Below are 23,589 nucleotides of genomic sequence, written 5' to 3' on the forward strand. Positions count from 1 at the left end.
AATTGAACATGCTATCAAAAGTGTACCAACCAAGAGAAGCCACATCCCCAGTGATAAATGATGAATTTTCACTTGAGTTCCACAATGCCTTCAAAGAAGAATTAACACCTATACTCCTCAAATTATACCATTTAATAGGGAAGAACTCTTCCTAATTTATTCTATGAGTATTGTGTTGATGAAAAAAAACAAAGACATATGAAGAAGTGAAAACTTCAAATCAGTATCCCTGATGAACCAGACACAATTTTTAAAAAGAAATTCTCTCAAATCACATGCAAAAACACATTAAAAAGATGGTGCTCCACAATCCACAGAGATGCAATGTTATTTCAATATATGGAAATCAATAAACACAATTAATCACATCAATAGAGTTAAAGATGAGAATCATATGGTCATTGCGATAGATGGAGAAAATACATTTGACAAAATGCAGATCCATTCATGTTTAAAACACTTGAAGAACAAGTGATAGTAGGACCATCGCTCAACAATGTGAAAGTCCTCTATGCTAAGCCAAGGAAAACATCATTCTAAATAGAGAAAAAATGAAGCCTTCCCCATAAAAACTGGAAGAGGACACAAATACCCTCTTTCACTTCTTTTTGACATAGTCCTTAAAATTCTGGCCAGAGCAATTGGACAGATGATAGAAATTAAAGAATTATGAATAGGAAAATAATAATTTAGCATATCATAATTTCCCAAAGAAAAATTCTACATTTAAAAGACCCCAAATCTCCACCAGAAAATTTCTACACCTAATAAAGAAATTGAGAAAAATAGCAGGGTATAAAAATCAATACCATAAATCAAATGCATTTCTACACATCAGTTATGAATCAACTGAAGGAGAAATTATTAAAACTAGTCCATTCACAATAACTGCAAAAAAAGGGGAATCAACCTAATGAAAGAGGGGATAGACCCCTACAATGGAAACTACAGAATTCTAAATAAAAAAGTGGAGAAAAATCCTTAGAAGATGGAAAGATCTCCCATGCTCTTGAAAAGGCAGAATTAATATTGTCAAACTGATCATACTACCAAGACTGTTACAGATTTAATGCTACTCCTACTAAAATACCAATGACATTTTTCTCAGAACTAGAAAAAGCAATCGTGAATTTATTTGCCAAACAAGAGGCCCAGAATAGCCACAGTGATAAATACCAAGAAGAGTAAAGCAGAAGGGACCACAATGCAGACCTAGAGAGTAATGGTAACAAAAATGGCATGGCATTTGCATCAAAATAGACGTGTAGTACAATGGTCCAGAAGACATAGAGATGAACCCAAATAAATAGGGTTTTGCCACATTCTTTACATTGGTATGCCTTCTTTCCAGTATGAATTCTCCGGTGGCAAATAAGGTATGATTTGTCATTAAAAGCTTTGTTGCATATTGTGGGCTGTGGAGATAGCTCAGTCAGTAGAGTGCTTGCCTTGTGAGAACGAAGCCCTGGGTTTGATCCCCAGCATTGTAAAAAAATTAAATTAAATTAAAAAAAGCTTTTTTTGCATATTGTATATTTGAAGGGCTTCTCACCAGTATGAATTTACTGCTGGCAAATGAGGTATAATTTTTCCTTAAAAGCTTTGTTGCATGTTGTACATTTGAAGGGCTTCTCTCCTGTATGAGTTCTCTGGTGTTGAGTAAGGTGTGATCTTTGACAGAAAGTTTTGCCACATTCTTTACATTGGTAGTACTTCTCTCCAGTATGAACTCTGTGCTATTGAGTAAGGCATGTTCTTTGAGAAAAAGGTTTGCCACATTCCTTACATTGGTAGGGCTTCTCTCCAGTATGAATTCTCTGATGGCAAATAAGGTTCTATTTGTGATTAAAAGCTTTGTTGCATGTTGTACATTTGAAGGGCTTCTCTCCTGTATGAGTTCTCTGGTGTTGAGTAAGGTGAGCTCCTTCACAGAAAGCTTTGCCACATTGTTTACATGGTAGGGTTTCTCTGCAGTATGAATTCTCTGATGGCAAATAAGGTTCGATTTGACATTAATAGCTTTGTTGCATGTTGTACATTTGAAGGGCTTCTCTCCTGTATGAGTTCTCTGGTGTTGAGTGAGGTGTGATTTTTGACAGAAAGTTTTGCCACATTCTTTACATTGGTAGGGCTTCTCTCCAGTATGAATACTCTGATGGAAAATGAGGTATGATTTGTCCTTAAAAGCTTTGTTGCATGTTGTACATTTGAAGGGCTTCTCTCCTGTATGAGTTCTCTGGTGTTGAGTAAGGTTTGATTTTTGATAGAAAGTTTTGCCACATTCTTTACATTGGTAATTCTTCTCTCCAGTATGAATTCTCTGGTGCTGAGTAAGGTATGATCTTTGAGAGAAAGCTTTGCCACATTCTTTACATTGGTAGGGCTTCTCTCCAGTATGAATACTCTGATGGAAAATGAGGTATGATTTGTCCTTAAAAGCTTTGTTGCATGTTGTACATTTGAAGGGCTTCTCTCCTGTATGAGTTCACTGGTGTTGAGTAAGGTTTGATTTTTGATAGAAAGTTTTGCCACATTCTTTACATTGGTAATTCTTCTCTCCAGTATGAATTCTCTGGTGCTGAGTAAGGTATGATCTTTGAGAGAAAGCTTTGCCACATTCTTTACATTGGTATGCCTTCTCTCCAGTATGAATTCTCTGGTGTTGAGTAAGGCATGTTCTTTGAGAGAAAGCTTTGCCACATTCCTTACATTGGTAGGGCTTCTCTCCAGTATGAATTCTCTGATGGCAAATAAGGTTTGATTTGTGATTAAAAGCTTTGTTGCATGTTGTACATTTGAAGGGCTTCTCTCCTGTATGAGTTCTGTGGTGTTGAGTGAGGTGTGATTTTTGACAGAAAGTTTTGCCACATTCTTTACATTGGTAGGGCTTCTCTGCAGTATGAATTCTCTGATGGTGAATAAGGTGTGATTTTGCATTAAAAGTTTTGCCACATTCTTGACATTTGCAGAACTTCTCTCCAGTGTGAATTATCTGCTGTTGAATGACGCATGCCTTTTGATCATTTAATTTCTGAGGTTCACTCTCACTTAACGTTCTCCATATTGTCCTATGTTGTAAATAGTCAAGGTCACAATTTCTATATTTTTCATTAATCATTTTTTGAAATATATGTCTTTTGCCATGGTCTGCTGAAAATTCTTCCATATTATGAGAAGTCATTGCTGAAATAAATGAAAGTTTTAAAAAAATTACTTAGTAGACTGGGATGAATATATTTTGTATATATAATGGGAAATTATAGCAGAGTTAGCAATGTCAGGACATCAGCAGTGTAACAGACTAGTAATCAAAGGCCATCATTACTTCAGAAATATGTTACATAAAAATGTACAGTCACAAATATGTTGTAAAAATTGCACAAATTTTTGTAGAGAGCACTATATCCAAGATATTTCTAAGGAGAGCAATATAGTATAGAGAAGGAATGTATCTTACTTTTATCAACAAAAGTATTTCCTCCTTTCTTATATAGCATTGTGCAAATAGGAAAAAATCTATAAGCTGCCTTCACTCTCAGTAGAATAAGGTAAATATAAAACACACACCAAAGTTTCTGGCTTCTTTGAAGATTTTCACATATCTGAATCATGAGGTCATTCTACTTTTATTTATTTTTTATGTGTGGTTCTTGGGATTAAGCCAAAGGGTGCTATACAACTCAACTCCAATACAAGTCCTTTAAAAATTAATCAGAGAGCTAAGTGCACTGAAACTCTCCACATCAAATATCTGATTCATTGTAGCTGGCCTTATAAGATCCTTTGAGCTACAGGATTCAAAGTTTTGGAGAGAGTTGGGTTCTCCCTACCTCTGCAAATGGAGTTTACTTAGGCAAAGATGCTCTTGGTTTCTTCTTTTACCTGGGTTTGTTAATCTCAGTTAAGTCTTTGCTAGGTTCAGATAGGTTTATGCAGGCCTAGTCATAATCTCCCAGATCTGGGTTTCCACTATCCATTGTAACAGCTCTAGTTTACTCTCAAGATGACTCCTGGTTCAGCTCTCCTATGATGATTGGTAAACTCGGGGTAAATTTTTTTAGATCAATTTAATAATTTGAACAATCTCTGGATCAGAAAGAGCACATTGACCCTCCAGTCTCAAGGTTTTTCACTCAAAGCCTCAGAGAGAAGTACTATTTTCAGCGCTTGAGTTCTGGTTAAGTGAGGTAGGAGAAATATTGTCTCACTCTAATACAGCATCTTGCCTGCCTCAATAATTATCTTTTTTTTATTATTTCAAATGTGTATATAACACTATTTTTCATCTTAATTAACAAAACCAAAAAAAATATGGATAGCTGTATTAATATTAATTTTTATGATATATTATGAAGTATCCATTAAATGGGAGAGCTCAATATTTACAAAAGTTTATTTGATCTGATATTCAGATTTAAGGAAATATCAAGGTCAGAAGAGAGTTGAATATTAAAACAGTTATCAGAACAGGGCAGTTATTATAAATGAGAAGGCCAATGGAAAAAAGAAGACAAGAAAATCAATTGGATCAAATGATATTTGTTATGTGCACAAATATAAAAATAATTTTTCATGTAAAGAAAAATAAAAATATTCAAATTATAAAAACAAAAATTAATTGATGATAGAGTTTTTTTAAAGAAATGATTGAGTCAGGCCCAGTGGCAGATACCACTAAGCCCAGCTGTTTGGGAGGAGGAGAAAAGAGGATTTCAATTTCAATGCCACCCTAAGCAGCATAGCAAGACCATAAGCAACTTAGTGAGACACTGACTAAAAATAAAAACAAGAAATTAAAGTGCTGAGGATATGGATATGTGGGTACAATCCATGGTCAAAATAAATATATAAGTAAATAAATAAGGTTATATTGGTCAAAGGAACTCTGAGAAGTATGACAAATATTTTCTCAAACAGTATTTTGTTTAAGGAGGTGGCGATGCCCCATGAAGCAACAATATATCCTTAAAGGTGAAGTATTAATAGGATTGAAATCTCTTGGACAAGTTCTTAAAGATGGATTTGGTTATAGTTGCCAAACACCCTGCAATAACCCAATCTTCCATTTAAAAAAAATTAAAAACCCAATGATGCATACTCATTTGGGCATGATCTGAGAGCTAAAACTAACAGTTTTACATATTCACCCAATATTACCAAATCCATATACTTTACTACTAGTAATGCCAGGTTACAATTACTGGTTAAGAACTATTTTAAGAGATGAGTTCCTTTGCATTCCTCTGATAAGGTATTCCTAATAACTGCTCTTGAGTGATAGAACTTCAATACAAAAGTAACAATCCAGTATTGTTGGGTTTTCTTACATAGAGATTTAAATTTTTGAAATTTTTTAAATAGAATACTATCAAAATTGTTAGCTGAGGGTTATGAGTGGTTTAAGAAATCTTTCTCAATAGGAGGATTATTGGCTTACAGCCAACCCCAACTATGAACTCAGATTTTCAAATACTGTATTGCTGCAGTAAAACACCTCACCTCATGTGAATATGAGGTGTCCACTAAGATGGCTGAAGTCTGTAAACATCTCACCTATCTGGGGTTACAGAGTATCCAATGGACCTGAATTTTGATGTCAGATTTAAAGAAGGCTATCTTAAGCCTTAGAGAAATCAGGAACTAGAAACAGGTACATGGGTTCCTGTAAATGTCAGTGTTATAATTTGGATATTACTTGTTCCCCAAAAGTTCATGCATGAGACAATGCAAAAAGGTTTAGATATTAAATGATAAGGTTCAGAGTCTTGCCTATTCAGTGCATTAAGTCTCAGTTAGGGATGGAATGGTAACTCCAGGCAGGTAGGATATGGCAGGAGAAGAAAGTTCCCTTGGGTCAGGCCTTTGAAGATTATATTTCAACCTTGTTGAGCAGAGCACTCTCTGCTTCCTGGCACCATCTTCCCAGAAGTTTTTATACACCACACTCTCCTGCCATGATGTTGTGCCTCATCCCAGTCCCTGAGTATTGGAACCAACCATCTCTGAACTGAGACTTCTGAAACTGTTAGCCCCATAATAAGCTCTTCCTTTCCTAAAATTGCTCTTGTACAGAATTTTGGTCACAGTCATAAAAAATCTGACTAAAACAGTCTGATACTGGTCCCTAATTTTGGACTAATATTTGGACCTATATTAGACCTTGAAAGGAATAAATAAAACATTTGATTTGTACACCAGAATTCCAAGCTGCCTGTGAGAACTTAAAAGAGACTCATGACATTCCCTGCCCTACATCTGCCTGACAAAAATGGTTTCAAGACTATATAATAGAGATGAGACACAAGACAGTCCTTGAAGTTTTCAGATTCATCATACAGTGAAAGAGGTTTCTCCTTCCTTCTAGGTGTGATTGCCACTTGTGATCTACCACAAGAGGTTGAGAAACCCACTCTCAACCATTTCTTTGGGGAAAAATACATCTCAACAGAGCACAACACAGATGAAAAATTTCAAATGATTTCACAAAGGAGAAAATATTAAAATTACAAAAAATGAAAGTATAAAGGAATACTATTTAAGGACATTAAATCCAAGTTAAAAGACTATTAAATACTCACCAGGAAAAAAAAAAAAACAATCACACACATGCAAAAAACTAATGATCACACAAATGTTAAGTGATTGGAATCATCAGGCTTGCTGTGGTAAGGTAAAAATTAAAGTCACTTTGGAAAATGACAGGGTGCTATCTACTCAGGCACATACTATGAAACATTAACTATTTCTCTAGACAGAAAATAAGTGGAAGCATTGATTATATGAGAATGCTCTAACTGGAATCCACCACTTCTACATCTACCACTGGGATAATTTCCTCTAGCTGCCACCACACTGTGCAGGTTAGGACCCTTCAGTCTGGATGATGGTACTCAGTTTTCACCTAAGGAAAAACAGAGCCCAAAACCATCTTATATAAAAATATATGGCAGTTTTCTAATTAGCACCAAGGACTGAAGGATAAAGCAAATTGGAAAGAGAAAAATAAAAATGTGGTAGAGGAGGCTAAGAAGGGGGTTGAGAAGAAAATATTACCTGCTGAGTATGAAGAGGAGAATAAACAATATGCAGAAGATGAGGAAGAACAGAAGAAAGAAGATAAAGTAAATTCAAATTGGCAGAAATCAGAAAATTGGGTGACAGTGGGAGAATCCTTCCAATGGGTTTGGGATGTAATGCCCATTGGAAAGTGAGAGCAGGAAAAACTAAGGTGTAAACATTTTACCTGCTTGTAGCTTGGAGAACTGCACAAGAGAAGCCATTATTTTTACTCCAGCCTTCTCATTTCTACCTGTCAAGATGCTGACACTCCCTGCTAACTCTCCCATTGTTGCACCATCTGGCCTGCCCCATTTGAACTTTTCTCTAGTCACCAGTTGTACTTCTCCTCTTACTTGCTTTTTTGCTCCTTCATACCACTGATACTCTGGTAGCCTCTCTTAGCAGCCACCAGTCTTGCATCCTGCTCCAGACCTCCTCATCTTTCTTCATCTCTAGATTTACCTCACATCTTCTCCTACCAGAGAGCAGGAGAATGGGTTGAGGTCAGGGTCAGAAACAAACCCACAAGTTCTACTTTCTCCTCATTTTTTGCATTAATAAGTTCAGAGGGAGTAATGCTTCTCTTATTTTTTGCTTGATTTGTTTTTTAAAAAGGATAAATAGAAAAGGAGAAGAGTACTTACCATCAGACATTATGGAGGGGTACTAAGAGAAAGAGGGCAGGTAGGTGTTCTCAGGATATCATTAATGTTCTATTTCTTGATGTAAACAATAGTACATGGTATTTTTCCTTTGTGATAATTCAAGGAACTATAATTTCGATGTTTTCCTGTTCTTGCTGTGCTTAATAAAATCAAATTTATTACATGAATGGCTGTGAGGAAGAACAAAAGAAGGTATTTAAAAGACATTGGGAAGATTTTATTTTTAATTTACTTTATTTTTTCTAATTACTTGTACTTGGCAGTTGAATGCATTTATACATTTTGTAGATCATGCATAAATGGAATGTAATCCCTGGGAACATATTTTAATAATGGTCATGACAATTTGGTTGATTGTGGTGCTGGTTTCATGGATATGTACATATGTTATAAAATAAAAGTATATACTTAAGATATGTGCAGGTTAATATGTACCAATTAAACCTCCATAAGACTGTAAAAATATGGGATATATCTAAAGCTGATGTTAAAAATAAAATATAGAGACATAAATTAGTGATCCATAAAATGACTAGGAATTTATTAGCAAATCATCCATCTGAATAGTTTGAAACAAATAAATTTTATAAAAATAAGAGTAAAGAAAATCTTAAACAAAAGAGTAAAATTAGAATATGTTGAAAATAAACATAACATAGAACCACCAAAGTCAATAATGGTGCTTTTAAAAAGTAAATGAGCCAGATGTAGTGGAGCAAGCATGTATTCCAAATAACTCAGGAGGATTAAGCAGCAGAATCAAGAGTTCAAAGACAGCCTCAGTAACTTAGTGAATCACCTAGTAACTCAGAGAGACCCTGGTAAATTCAATAATATAATAAGTAAAAATTGTATCAATTATATACTATGTAGTTGCATATATATGCATACATAAAATGATGTGAATACATTCTGGGAAATTCATTCTAAGATGATTCTGCTATTTTCCAAATACCTGAGAGTAATGACAAGAATCTAGTTGGGACAGACTACTACATGGTGAGGTTCTTTGATACATCCATTCCATAGTTGTACATAAAGTCTACCACTTACCAAAACACCATAATGTCACAATAGACTGATGTTATAAAATTAAAGCAATCAGTGTAGACCTCATGATAAAATTAATATGTGGTGGAATTCAAGACAAACCTCTTAATAAGTCTCTTGCTATTTAGACAGTTAAAAATCATAGAGATTGTAGTGCAGTAAAGAGGAAAAATGACACTGTTTCCAAAGAAAGAGGCTAGGATATGGGGATATTTGTATGGTAGTAAAAATGCTATTGTATCCTTTACTCATACCACATAACCCATTTTCACATACTAAATATAAGAATTATGAAAAGTGAAATATAAAAGAAATTATAAAACATCCAAAAGTTGACATAAGAAAGTGAGAGAGGATGCATATGGTGGTGTGCACAACTGAAATATCCAGTACTCTAGAGGCTAAGGCAGGAGGATCCCAAGTCTATTGCCAACCCAAGAAACTTAGCAAAGTGTGTCTGAAAATAAAATTTAAGAAAGAACTGAGGATATAGTTCAGTAATAGTACACCAGTTTCAATCCCCAATATCACAAAAGGGAAAAAGAACAACAAAAAGTTATTTCATTTCAAAATTACACAAAATAATATTTTAAAATTTATAAATTGTACAATATTAAAATAAAAATTCTGTTTATCAAATGATTCCATGAATTGCTGCAAGGGCAAATGCCTCCTATGTAATCAAACATTTATAAGAAGAAACATACAGACTACCAAAAGAAAAGAAGGCAAGAGATTTGAACAGTCACTTTAAATAAGACATATATAAGTGCTCCATAATAATGAAAAACTAAATATCCTTAGAAATTAGGTAATGTAAAATAAAATCACATCATATACACAAAGTTAAACAGTATTGATGAGCATGTGGAAGAAAGACATTCTCATAAAGGGATGATATAGTTGAAACTGCTATTATTCATGTGAAGAATTTTTTAATCAAACATAAATGATATATCACCACCAGAAACAGAGACTGAAATTACAGCCCCTGGACATATGAAGACATAACCATATTTCTCCTGTGTTGAAAACCAGGAGCATGGTTAAAGGGGAGGTATATTTAGGAAGAAATAAATAATAAACTGTGAAAAATAATGGTTCTAGAAGTTAGACACATTTTTTGTCATATTCAGTTTGACAAATACTAAAAAACTCCATGTATACTTTATAAATTCATCACATAAATATTTTATTTCATATGTAAGAATATTTAAAAATGTGCAGAATTTGAGAAAATAAAAATACATAGAAGTACATCAAAGAACCAATTGCTCACCTTATGTATAGATGGTAAAACTATTATAAGTAAGACCATTTTCTCAAAGTCAACTAATACCTCATTAAAATTAAAGAAGGGAACAATGCAAAAATATCCAAGATTCTCCAGGAAGTTTTTACATATATATAATAAGCCAAGAACTCTTGGAAATATAAAAGCAAAGTACCAGCTATCATTACCTGATATTAATATATGTTTTAAAAATATAATATTGTGGTAATATAAAGATCAAGAAATCACAATAGAGAAAAATAGGTATATCCATATTATCTAAATATTGTTTTTATTGTTAAGTGCAATAAAAATCCTATAAAATATAATCATATCAAGAAAATGATTTAATGTAAATGAATGATACAATCCAATCAAAAGGTAGATATTAGAACTAGAAGCCCAGACCACTGGTTGGGATTATATGCAGAATGTGAGCAGTACTGGAATAATACCCCAACACCACCCACCAGGAAACAGATATTCAGAGGAATGATTAAAAAAATATAACAAAATATGAACCTCCTGACTCTTGATCCACTCATGGATACACCAAATCAATATTTACTCCTGTTTTGAATCTATCTTAAATTTATAAATTAATTAGAGGCATATAAAACAAAAATTCTATCATCAGATGAGTAGGAAAGGTTGGGTTATACTGGAACATTAGCATTCCTTGAGCAATGATCCTTATAACTTGGACAGGATACTTAAATTCACTGTCACCTTGAGTAGAGGATTACAGTTAGGGTCATAAATATAGCACATTTAATTCTAAATTTCCTGTAATTTCAATTTTAATTTAACTGGTGCACACAGAGAAAGAGACTAGATATACATGAGTATAAACATCAGAAAAATGAGTGGTTTTCCAGGAAAATGCAAGAGACCTGGGTATTATTTCATGGGACCAGAGAAGAAGAGGAGGTAAAACTCAAGGGTCTCAACTTTCCCTAAAAGACATTTGCCAGCATAATCTGCAAATGGCTGTTGCTAACAGTTGAGCTTCTATCTACCCAGCACCAAAGAGTTAACAAGGGAAATACAGTCAATGACTGGCAGCCCAAGTGGAAGTAAATCACTTTATGAGCCCTCTTTCTCAGCACCTCACTAATATCTCCAGGACTAAGCAATTCTTTCTCTAAGGAATTTGTCTGAAATTCAAATTTTTCCATGCAATGGACTGCATCCTAAACCTCCAGTCTTTGGGAGCAATGACAAATGCACATATGCATATCTCAGTATATTACAAAGAAGAGGCTCCATATTGGTATGCAAGCATTTCCATGGGCTAAAATCACCACCAGGAATGAAGAAAAAGGGATAAATATACAGATCCCTATTTATTTCTAAAAGGATCACATCACCTTCATTCAAAGAGTATAAGGCAGCACTGATTCTAACAAACTTGCATCATAAATTTATTGTACCATTCAACTATAAGACCTTCTGTGCCCTGAGTGCAGCTGTTAGACTGACAACTATCAAAAAGTGGAAGAATAACAAGTACCCAATTATGTGGATATGGAAGAAACACTTTAAAATGCTAGAAATGAATTTAGTAAATCTAATTTTTAAAAAGCCTTGAAAGTTGAAATTTCTTTAAAAACTAACATAATAATAATAATTCTGGGTATATTTCTAAAGTATTTGAAATCAGTATATTAAATAAATTTTTACATTCTTATATTTACTGTAGCAGTATTCACAGTAGCCAAGGTCAGGAAACAACTGAAGTGCATTTTGGATGAAGGGTAACCCAGGAACCTTCTTCCAGGTTTAGGGCACTCAGCTACTTTCCTGAAAAACTATACCACCTAAATAAAATGTGCTGTCAAACAAGATAAGACCCAAGTACTGATATTCACTAGACTCTCAAGAGACAGTAGATGTGCCAGCTGTGGGATCCTCATATTAGATAGTTCTGAAACACAGTACCAGGAATATATCAGAGGGAAGGAGAACTTTCTCACATAATTTCCATCAGGGCAACTCTCAACACAAAGATATTTTGACAAGGTATCTGTCTTTGGAGAGACAAAAGGAGAATACAAGCACATAGTTTTACAAAGGTCAAGTGATTTTTCTCTACTTTTTCATCATGTAAAATTCTCACAAATAGTAACAACAACAAATGCCTTTGCTTTGGTCTTTTTCTATGGAACTGGGGATTTAACACAGGGTAATGTTAAATATGAGCTACATACCCAGTCTGTGTTTTAAAAATTTGAGACAGGTCTTTCTAAGTTGCCTATGCTCAACCTAAATTTCTGATGTTGACCTTGGTATTGCAATCTTCATACCTTAGTCAACTGAGTCTCTGGGATTTTACGCATTTGTCATTGCACACAGTCAGAACACAAATCCTTTAGAAAGTTCTATCCAATTCTTGATTTAAAAAAACTTAAAAATAATTGGCTCATTTTAAATGTAATGTGGGAAAATCGTTGATAATATTGTGGTAAGGAAAAGTTGTCATTGAAAATATGAACAGGGAGCTGGAATTTTAGGATTTTATTGACATATTATATAAAGGTTTAAGATTTGAGACAGGTTTTCTCCTGCCAAATGCTGGCCATCGTCCATTCCATTCTAGATACCAGAAAGCAAAAAAAAAGTATTAAAATTATACACACACACACACACATACACACAAATACACACACCCTTATCCAAATACACACACCCTAATTTTACATTTTGCTTCCCATACATTTAGATCATTCAGGAGGATTCAACCATGGTTGCACACACCCGTAATCCTAGCAACTTATGAGTCTAGGCACAAATCTAAGGCCAGACTCAGCATCTGTTTCAAGTTAAAAATAAAAAGTACCAGGGACATAGCTCAGTGTTAAAGGACCTCGGGTTCAACAGAAAAATTATCTCAGGAAGAAGGAAGAACTGAGAAACAGACTACAGATCACAACTCTCCTCAGGCAGGAAAACAATACATAGAGTTGCAATTCTGATGATCTTCCCTCTTCACAATCCAGCACATAATCTGGGAATGTGCTGGAATGCTGGCATATATGTGCTCAAATAGGACTTCAGATAGTGGCTGAAAATATTCTGCAGAAACATGACAGTCTACTGCTGACATAAGCCCAGCTTGAGTGACCAGTGAGGATTTGGGCTTAAAGATCAATTCCTTATTTTGCAATTTGGCCTTAGACCTAATTGCCAGTCTATGATACTTTTCTTCCTATGGTGAAAGTCCCTAAATAAGCAAGTGGAATTGGAGTCAAGAAAAATTTTCTTGCCACTCAAAGTGTCACACAACTATAATTCCAGCAGCTTCTAAGTCTCAGGTAGGTGGATTGCAAGTTCAAATCCAGCCTCAGCAACTTAGCAAGAACCTGTCACTAAATAAAATTTTAAAAAGTGCTGGGGATGTGGCTCAGTGGTTATGTGCCCCTGGGTTCAATCCTCAGTACAAAAAAAAAATTGTTTCTAATTTAAAGCCCAAACACCTCCACTACACCACATGACTCATACAACTTATTATTTTAGAACTTGGTTAGTGACTCTTATTAAATAAAAGCAGGACTTCTAAGTGTGTGTATGTGTATGTGTGTGTGTGTGTGTGTGTGTGTGTGTGTGTGTATAATTTTAATATACTTTGCTTGCTTGCTTGCTTTCTGGTATCTGGAATGGAATGGACCATGGCCAGCATTTGGAGGGAGAAAACCTAAATCTGGAAGCTTTCTGTTTAAAGCTTTTAAAGCTCCATGCTTCCATTCAGGGCAGTGTCTCTCCATTTTTTGAACTTGAGAAGAAATACAGATAAGGAATTGTATTACTCACCTGAAAGAAAAGCAAGTAAGAGAGTTGCCTGAACCTTTGTGCATATGTAGCATATGTACGTATATTCCATATGAACAGAATCATTTTATATACCTGATTGTTTATGGGATTCTTTTCTAGGACCTGGGGAAATCCTGGTCCAGTTTATAACAAGGAATGACACCAGCAAGAAGTAAATCAAACCCTCCTGTACAAATCAGCAAAAAATACAGGTTTCTAGTTCATTTTCTAAACATAGCTGATAGAGGCATGGAACAGACAACCCTATTATTGGGGACACAAAGTAAAAGCAGTGCAAGAAAACACAATTTGTTGTACCACATTGAACCACCAGTGAATAGGAAATTGGATTTCAGACAAGAAAGATAAAACATTTTATGTTGGGAATGTGGATGACATTGGTGCCTGCAGTGAAAGGTTATTACAAACTTTGGAAAGAAAATTCAGGTGAGTGGCAGATAATGGTTAAACAATTAGTATCTGCAGTGTTTTCCAGGTGGTTTGTCAGTCATAGCCACAGCACATACATGTATTACTAGCCTCCATGAAGAGCATTTTCCATCTGTGTTCTCTAAAATTATTTCTCATTATAGAGATGAGTAAACACAGGTTTCTGGATATTAAATGACAACTCAGTTGCACAAAGTGAACTACCTGGAGACAGAACTATATGAAACCCCTTCAAAGCTGCTCAAAGACTGATTTGCTCCTGATGTAGAGGATGTGTCTGAAGAAATATTTTCACTCCATTTTCAAGAGAAAATGTTTTTCTCTAAGTAGAGAAGACATCCCAAGACAAACACAAATGTTTTTTTCCTACTTTCATGTTTAGTAAGTATTCAAAAACTGAGCTATCGACCTAGATTTCTTATGAGGTAAGTGTGTGGAGATTACAGAGTGCAAAAAAGCACAGCACAGGTGCAAAGTTTGAATATGAGTCAGAAGAGAAATAAATATAAAAGGCTCATAAATTTTAAAGAAAATATATAAAACTATTTCTAAAAATAAATGTCCATTTATTGGTTTGACTACAACATATCATTCAGAAAACAATAGATTATAATGCATATTTCTTATAATGCCAAATGTTATCCTACCTGATTTTGTATTAAAGTCCAAATTCCATATAAGACAATGCATGATTCACTGTCAAAAACATTAAAAATAATCATCAAAGAAGTAGTGGATGTATAGTGAATGTTTCATTCAACAATTTATTTAACAAATGATGTTGAGGAAATGTATTTATTTTCCTGCAGCAATAGGGAAGTGAGATTTTTCTTATTTATATTTTCTGTTAGAATTTCAAAAGATAAGCCCTGGAATTTCATTTGAAATAACCTCCAAATACAAACCATACAAGATATCTACAATACAAACTCAGGGGAATACAAATGTAATATTTTTTAATTAAATGCAAAAATTTTTTTTTTCATAAAATCCAAATCTATCTGCCTTTTTAGATATTTTTTTAACCTTGAAGTCATAAACCACAAAAGAAATGCAGGCAAATACCTTGAACTGCCAAATAATACAGGGGATATCTATATCTAAGTCTTCAATGACCATAAAAAATCTAAATCTAAAAGAATATTAAAAATATGTAGAGAAACATAAAATTCCATCACAGGCAAAATAATATTGATGATGATATAAAGCACATGAATATTTATAAACTCAAGGAGTTTCTTATTATTTGTGGAAACTCTTGCTATTAAAGATATATGATGCTCACTGTCACAGACTTCCTAAAATTATAGCATATGTGACCATGATAACAGTTAATAACACAACAGTACTCATTCAAACACCAACCATACAACCCCAGGGGCATGGTTCAAGTGAATGTCAAATTTTTAAGAGATAAATCTGTGGGAAAAATGATTTCTAGGAGTCACTCAAATGTTTAGTTATAGTATATTCAGTTTAAGAAATAGTATAAAACACCATGTTAAGTTTTATATGTGTGCAATATGTATGTGATATTTCACATGTATATATGTTTAGAAAGAAAATAGGTAAAACTTATGAGAAAATAAGTGTCAGCAGAAGCACATGAAACACTCACTTACATATCCCATGTGTAGATGATAAAACTCATCATTTCAAGGAAGACAATTTTCCCTAAATTTACTTACAATATACCTAGTAAAACTGCTATATATGCCTATATAAATATATCACATTGAATTCTACTTTTATATGTATCTATAAAGTAGTAATGTATAAACTATAAATAAATGGAAGAGAGAAGAAGGTAGGAGGAGAGGAAAAGAAAAACTACTGGGGAATGAAATGAAGCAAACTAAATTCCATGCTTATATGATTATGTAAAAATGAACCCAAATATTATGTATAATTCTAGTGTAATAATAAAAAATCAACATGCTGTACTTTTAATAAGATAAGAAACCATAAACTTCTAAAATTCATCCACAAAAAATTATATATAAATTTAGCCAGTAAATTTTTCAATTATAAGAGAAAAAGGAGTACTTCTCATTATCTGATATTCATGTATATTGTGAAACTACACTACTACAATAATCAACAAGGAACCATAATAAAAACTAAATCCATATATGAATCCATATGTATGTAAAAATCATACACTTCATTGGATTGGAAATGTCTAAATAAATCAAACCATAACAAGACAATCTCAGCAAATAAGCTATACCCTGTCTCAAAATAAAAAATAAAAATTACTAGAGATATATTTCAGTAGTAAAGTATCCTGGGGATAAACTTCCAGCAACACACACACACACCAAAAAAAAAAAAAAAAAAAGAAAGAAAGAAAAAGAGAAAAGAAAGGAAAAATGAAAATTAGCTAGCTCAGAAGGAAACATGGTCCCTACAGACCACAACTGCTCTCCTGCAGGAAAATGGCTTGTGGAGATTCAATTACAATAATGTACCCCCCGTCAATCACCAACATGTGGGAAAATGCTGGGCTACAGGCAAACACCTGTGAGACAGTATTTGACAATGTCCTGCAAGGATAAGGAAGGAAGTGAGAGGTCTCTGCCACTGATACATTTTCCACCTGGATGGCCAGGAGGACGGAGAGTACAGTGCCCCACAGGAGGGCTCAGGCCTGCAGACTCCAGAGACTGTGAAGAGTCCTGGTTTGCCAGGTCTGGTTTTCTGCCACAGTCCTTTCCACCATTCCAACAGCCTCCATCCCCAGGCTTGTGATGCCACTGCCCACTCACCATATCTGGGTATTTGGGAGTCAATCCTTCTCCCTAGGGATCTTCATCCCCTTTACAACAGAGTAACTTGGGACTCCTAAACAGTAGAGTGAAGCCTAGAGCTGAATCACCAATATGGCGGACTCAGGAGAAACAGAGATGGCAATGGAAGCCCACCCCCAATTCCCTGTCAGCACACAGGATTGGACAGTTCTAACTGCTCCTGATTGGACAGGGCTTCAGACCGTGCCTCTGGGGTATGAGATCAGGGAGTCTTCCCTATGAATGACAGTGAATTGAGCCAATGCACAAGAATAAGAACAGAATGGTAGGTCCTTAGTTGCAGTTTTTTTTTTTTTTCTTTTGAGATCTGGGAATTGCACCCCAGAGTCTATTTTAAGACAATATTTTCTTCCAGAAGTGGGATCTAGTCCAACCAGCACAACATTTGCAGTTAACCTGGTGCACATTTGCCATTTTAGTTTATGGATTAAATAAACCAGTATATTATTCATGAATGAAAATAATATAATGGCAATTAATATAAAATGTTATTTAACTATTCTGCTTTCTGTTCTTCTTAGGAGACAGACTAAACTTTGAATGGAACAACCCTGTAAGGCAACAATATTCAATGAAAACAATGCCTTAGGTGTAAGGCTAATTTAAATGTCTCTAATACTCAAATTGATAGCATAAAAAGAAAGAGTTGGAATTGATATTAACATAACACAGCCTCTCAAGAATATTACTTTTATGTGATTTATAAAATGCTACCAATGAAGAACATGTGCTTTTGGAACTACACTCTCAAGTTTGACTCTCTTCAGCATACTTCATTTTACCATAGACACATGCCAGATTTGAGGGATATGGGTCCCCTGATGTCCGGGACTTAAAGGACCTGGTCTATCACTTTACATGCTAGTGTTAAGGGATAGAGTTCCATAATAATATTTCCCCTCAGGCACAAAATTTTAAGAAACAATACCCTGAGTGGGAGCAGGAAGTTCCACCAGGAAGTGTCCAAAAGTAGATCATTGTTTCTCATTTCATATTGGTCACATGTTTCTCAAATTGTAGACACCATACAGCAGAAAAAACAAAGATGCCTAGGGATTATGTACACATAGCCTGCAATCTTCCACAACCTTGATTCTGTTGCTTAAATAAATAAACTGGAAACTTATTTGGCAATTTGAGGTTAGACCTATTGACCAAAATGTAATATATGTTTCCTCCTGTGGACATATTCCCACAATTAGTAAGTAGGTTCACTGGGACTCAGGATAAGCTCTATCTGATTCCAAAGCCAAAATAGCTCCACCAGATCAAAAAACTCTTGCAATATATCTTATTCTCATCAGACTTGAAATCTGACAAAAGTTCAAAAGAGCAGGATATGTGATATATGTATGTAAAATCCACTACTGTGTATTACAGAGCACAACACAAAGAGAACATTGTCATATAACTGTATCATCTTGGGGCTCCCATTCCAGAATCCAGGTAATCCTGATTCAGTTTACCTCAAAGGCAAACACCACCTAAAATTTATGTCAACACTTCTTTACATATCAAAATATAGGTTGATGTTAAATATATGGGAAGATAAATCAGGATTTATTAATTATAAAACAAGCAGGTTTAGAGTAATGTAAAGGACAACCAAGCCCTATGTTTTCAAAACAAAGAGGGGCATGCACTACAGAGTCATGTCATGCAGCAGAACTATTTTTTTTGAGGGCATAGAGCAAAAAGAAGTCAAGGAGGGACATACAGTTATTGGAAGTACCATAAAATATCAAAGAAATGATATCTGGATTTCAGACAAGCAAGAGTTGGCATATTGTGCCTGGGCATGTGGATGACATGAGTGACCCTGATGAAAAGATAATAAAATTTTGAAAAAAAAAATAAAAAGTGGTGATATTGTTATGGTGCGCAACTGAAGAACAGACCAATCACCACTGAGAAGTCCAAATCTGAGAGTCTTTATTAAGCCAGCCAACTGACTCACACAATGCCCCAAAAAAAGTGGCTATTGGGAAAATAGCCCTGACCACAGTGTTGTAGGGGTTCTTATACCAAAAATCACATTAATCATAAGTGTCTGTTGCTATGATTTGAAATTACACATTAACATCATGAGATCAGTGAAAGAGGGGGGAAGTGGGTCAAAATGACCCTTACCTAGGTACAATCTAAAGAAAGGTTACTAACATCCACACAATCACTGTTCACATGGTACATTGTTTAGGAGCAACAGCAATCAAAGAGAGCATTTTTTATTTACATAGGAATTATTCTTCTGTATTGTTAAACATGTCACACTAAGCAACTGATGATAGGTACAGAGGCGGGGTGTTCCCATGGGAGAAGCTTATTTTCTACATAACATGGAGGCTCAGAGCAAAATGGAGTCTGTTTAGTCATTTCCCTTATAGTCTGGCCTATAACATTCTCATGAAGTCATTTATGTCAGCACATCACAATATGTCAGAAAATGGTTAAGCACTTTCTACACAGTAACTAAAGGTGTTTTGACAGTTGTGGGAGCAACTTATATCAATTTTTCCATGAAGCCTTGATCCAAATGAGTCCTCTAAAAACATTCAATTGTAGAGATGAGAAAACACAGGCTTCTAAATAACAAATGGTTTCTCAGCATTATATTTCATACTGGCAACTGCCCAGGACAGAACTGTATGAAATTCCTTCTAAGATTCTCCAAGTCTGGATTACTCTTGATATAGGGGATATTTATCTAGAGAAATAATATTTCTTATCCATTTTAAAGAGAGAGTCTAGCAAAAACATCCCAGGAGGTCTGTTTGAATCGATAGACTATTTTTTGCCCTTATTTCATGTTAAGAAAAGTCTTCAGTAACAGGACAACCCAGGTTCTACGTTAGTGAAAATGTATCAAGACTACTTTTTGCAAGAAAGCACAATATGTGACCCAAAATCTGAGTAGGACTGAGGGAAGAAAATAATCTATATGGCTGATAAATCAACTGAGAAGTAACTCAGTTTGTCAGTTGGGAAATTGAAAAAATGGAACCATATTATCTTATTTACCTCATGGACAAGAGATTAACCAAGAAAAATAACTTTTTAAATGTCAAAACCAAGAGAATCCTGGTTGAGAGAAGCTGCTACAATGAGAGATTTCTTGTGCCAATTAAATTTCAGCAGCCCATCTGTGATGTCATCTGCCTGTATCTATTAAAGTGTTGCATGTTCACATTCCTTCATTCAGTATTCCCTTTCCTGGGAGTCTGTTTTCAGCAGCTCACTAGTATATATTACCAGATTATTTGTATCCTCCAAATCTCACATGTTATTGTACCTGGTGCCTCAGATTTTGACTTCATTTAAATATGTGGTTTCTTTTTAATTTTTATTTTTTATTTTATGTGGTGCTGGATATTGAATCCAGGGCCTTGTACATGTGAGGCAAATACTCTTCCAGCTGAGCTATATCCCCAGGTCAATATATGGTTCTTAAAGTCATGGTTAATGCTAATCCAGCTAATTGGTATAAAGCCTAATCACATTAAATTTTTGTCCTTTTAAAAAACAGCAATAAGGATACAGAAGAATAGGGGAAAAATGCCATGCATAGTCAAAAGATGGCAATATAAATGTCAAAGTGTGGGCCTCAAGGGAAACCATTCCTGGAGACATCTTGATATAGAGACTCTGGAATTGGCACAAATAAATTTGTTTCACCCCATCTGTGGCTTTTTCATTACAACTCAATGATATTGATGGAGCCCACTAGGACACATGTACTAGTGGAACCCACTGGGACACTGTTCCTGCAGCATGAGTGAATGAAGATACAAATAAATCACTCACATTCCAACAGCATTGAAAGACTGAACAGCTGCAAGAAATAAAATTTTTCTCTGGAACATTATAACAGTATTGAGGTTGCACTCGTTACCTGATGGGGCTATAGAGATTTGTGGCTACCCTCTCCTTTATTAGATTAATAACTCTTTGGATTATAGTTATCTGACTTCAGGATTTTTCCCAGGTGGGAAAGTAAAGAAAAATAAAAATCTGAATAGCATGTGATGAAGACTTACTCTTTAACTGCAAAATGAAAACTTGAGTTGGTGCAGAGCTGCTGAAAATTACAGGTGTGAGACATGGTATACTCACCCTGAGCTGAACAGTCCCAAATAAACACAAAACATTCTCCACAGTCTCCTGTAGTAATATGACTTGAAAAACTAGTTATGTACCAAAATCTAAATTTTATGTTCATTGACACATTTCATAGATACCAAACCAAAACTAGATACAATTTAGAAAACTGAATATTTTGTAATATTCATTTTATTTGTATATGAAAAACCATTTGGTTAAAAATACAAATAGTATAAATTAATTATTCAAACTTAATCAAAATATGAAATTTGCCTCAGTGAAGGTCTGCCTTAGTAAGTTAAAAAAAACTGTGAGATCTAATATTTCAATATGTAAGACAAGCAACAATCCACTAGAAAAGAGATGCTAAGGAGGCAGATTCCTAGATCCTACCACTCCATTTGATATCCATATTTCTAAAATTATCCTTCAGACAAATTGGTTTGGTACTTTAAAACCTTTTAAAATTACTGTCAAAAACAAAATAAGTGACTGAAGTGTTTCTAATATTGGCACATGAATTTCATGGATTTTAATCCAAAGGTCTATTGGAGAAAAAAAAGGTGCAGGAGTATTTTTGTTAGGTTTGTGTTTCAAAGGTGTTGAAACAAAATTGGAATAAAATGTTTCAAAAACTATAGCAACAAAATTTGATTGAATCTTTCCTTTTTTTCATAGACTTTATTGCAGTGGTGAAGTCAAGCAAATACAGGGAAAGTATTTTCCTGTAGCACTTCATACCTTAAAGTGGCTATGTAGTTAACTGTGGGCAGGTCCGAGACAAAAAATATTACAGAATTGACATTGCCTTCTCCCATTTCATCAACAGGGCTTGCTGTTCACATATCCATTAGTTTTTTTCTCTGTTTTGTATTTAAGTTATTATTTCTAGAAATATAAAAACCAAACAAAATTATTGATATTATATTTATTAAATTTTATAGGAAACTTCTGGATTTGTTATAATTGGACATTTGGAAATAACCATGATCAGAGAATGTCTCTGATGTTCATCTTCAGTGTCTAGAAGAGTATGTTGTAACATGGTTGAATACCGAGGCCCAAGAAGGCCTTTGAAATATTTGGGGAAATATTTCAACCTCATGCTTCTGTTTATAGAAGTTTTGCTTTTAATTTTTTAGCATAACTATTTTAGTCTTCTGTATGTAATACATTTGGATCAAACAACTAACTTAAATTTATTGTGGTTATGAAAATTCATAAGTCATTTCCAACTTGCTTACTTTCCAAAGTCTTAAGTGGTTGGAATTACCAAGTTATATTAAATTGCTTACAAATATATGAAAGTAGATGTTCTAAAATATCTTCAGCTTAGAGAAATATATCATACAATTTACCCTGATAAATAAATTTTATCATATCATTTTCAGCTTAATGTTTGTGAGATATTCTAATATTTACAAGTGTAGGTCATTTTAAATTTTACTTTTTATGATTTTATTAACTTTTTCTTCCTATATTCTGGCAAAATTCTGAAAACCCATGGCCTAAAACAGAGTTTAAACTAAGCTAGCAAAGACAAAAACAGAGAAGAATACAGTTGACAAACTGATCTTTCATCTCTGTGAACATCAGTGGTAGCTGCCTTTTGAAAAATCATAACTAAAACTGCTTTTTGAAAATTTCTACTGAATTTCCATCATGCCATTAATACAGGTAATTGATTTTATGGACAGCTTTAATTCTCATTATGGGTCTGAGACTTAAATACTTAGAAGACAATGAGATGGACAAAAATTTTACTGCTGATGAAATCTAGGTAACAGAAGAAAAACTAAAATTCCTTTGTTTGGGAAACTCTTTTTTATTTACATTTTAGTCAGGTCTCTGAATTAGATATCATGTGCAAACTTGAATATTTATTGACCTATGGAAAGTCATTTCAGTAGTCCTTTCTCTACATCAAAAAGTGTAAAGGGTACCCATTCCTGATGTCAGGAAAATTGATTATAGCAAGTGTAACAATATTTTCTGTTCTCAACTAAAAATGATAGCTGGTATTTACTGAAAACCTGCCAGGTGCCATTGTGCAAAGGTCTACAATGTTATTTAGTTTAATTCTGAAATATTATTTGCATGAATAAATGGTGCCATAGAGAGATTAACTTGTCAAAATAAAATAGTTTAAAGCAGAAGAACTAGTATCTGAGAAGGGAGATAGTATATTTCTGAGCTTACTTATCTTCTGAATTTCTACACACCTACAAAAATACCTCTAAATTGTGATCCCTATGTACCAAAAGGATGGAAGTCACCTTTTGGTCTTAGGACTTCTGTTTTGGACTACCCCAAGATAACAAGAATTTCTGACATAATTATTTTTATTATGGGTTTGGGAGAGAAAAATCATGAA

At 34.3% G+C, this 23,589-nt stretch overlaps 1 pseudogene; it reads right to left on the reverse strand.

Moving 5' to 3' along the window:
• Positions 1–1,736: 1,736 nt before the first annotated feature.
• LOC124965321 (zinc finger protein OZF-like) overlaps positions 1,737–23,589 on the reverse strand; it is a 72,568-nt pseudogene continuing 50,715 nt past the window's right edge.

Source organism: Sciurus carolinensis, chromosome 15, assembly GCF_902686445.1.
Source record: "Sciurus carolinensis chromosome 15, mSciCar1.2, whole genome shotgun sequence".
NCBI classification, from domain to species: Eukaryota; Metazoa; Chordata; class Mammalia; order Rodentia; family Sciuridae; genus Sciurus; species Sciurus carolinensis.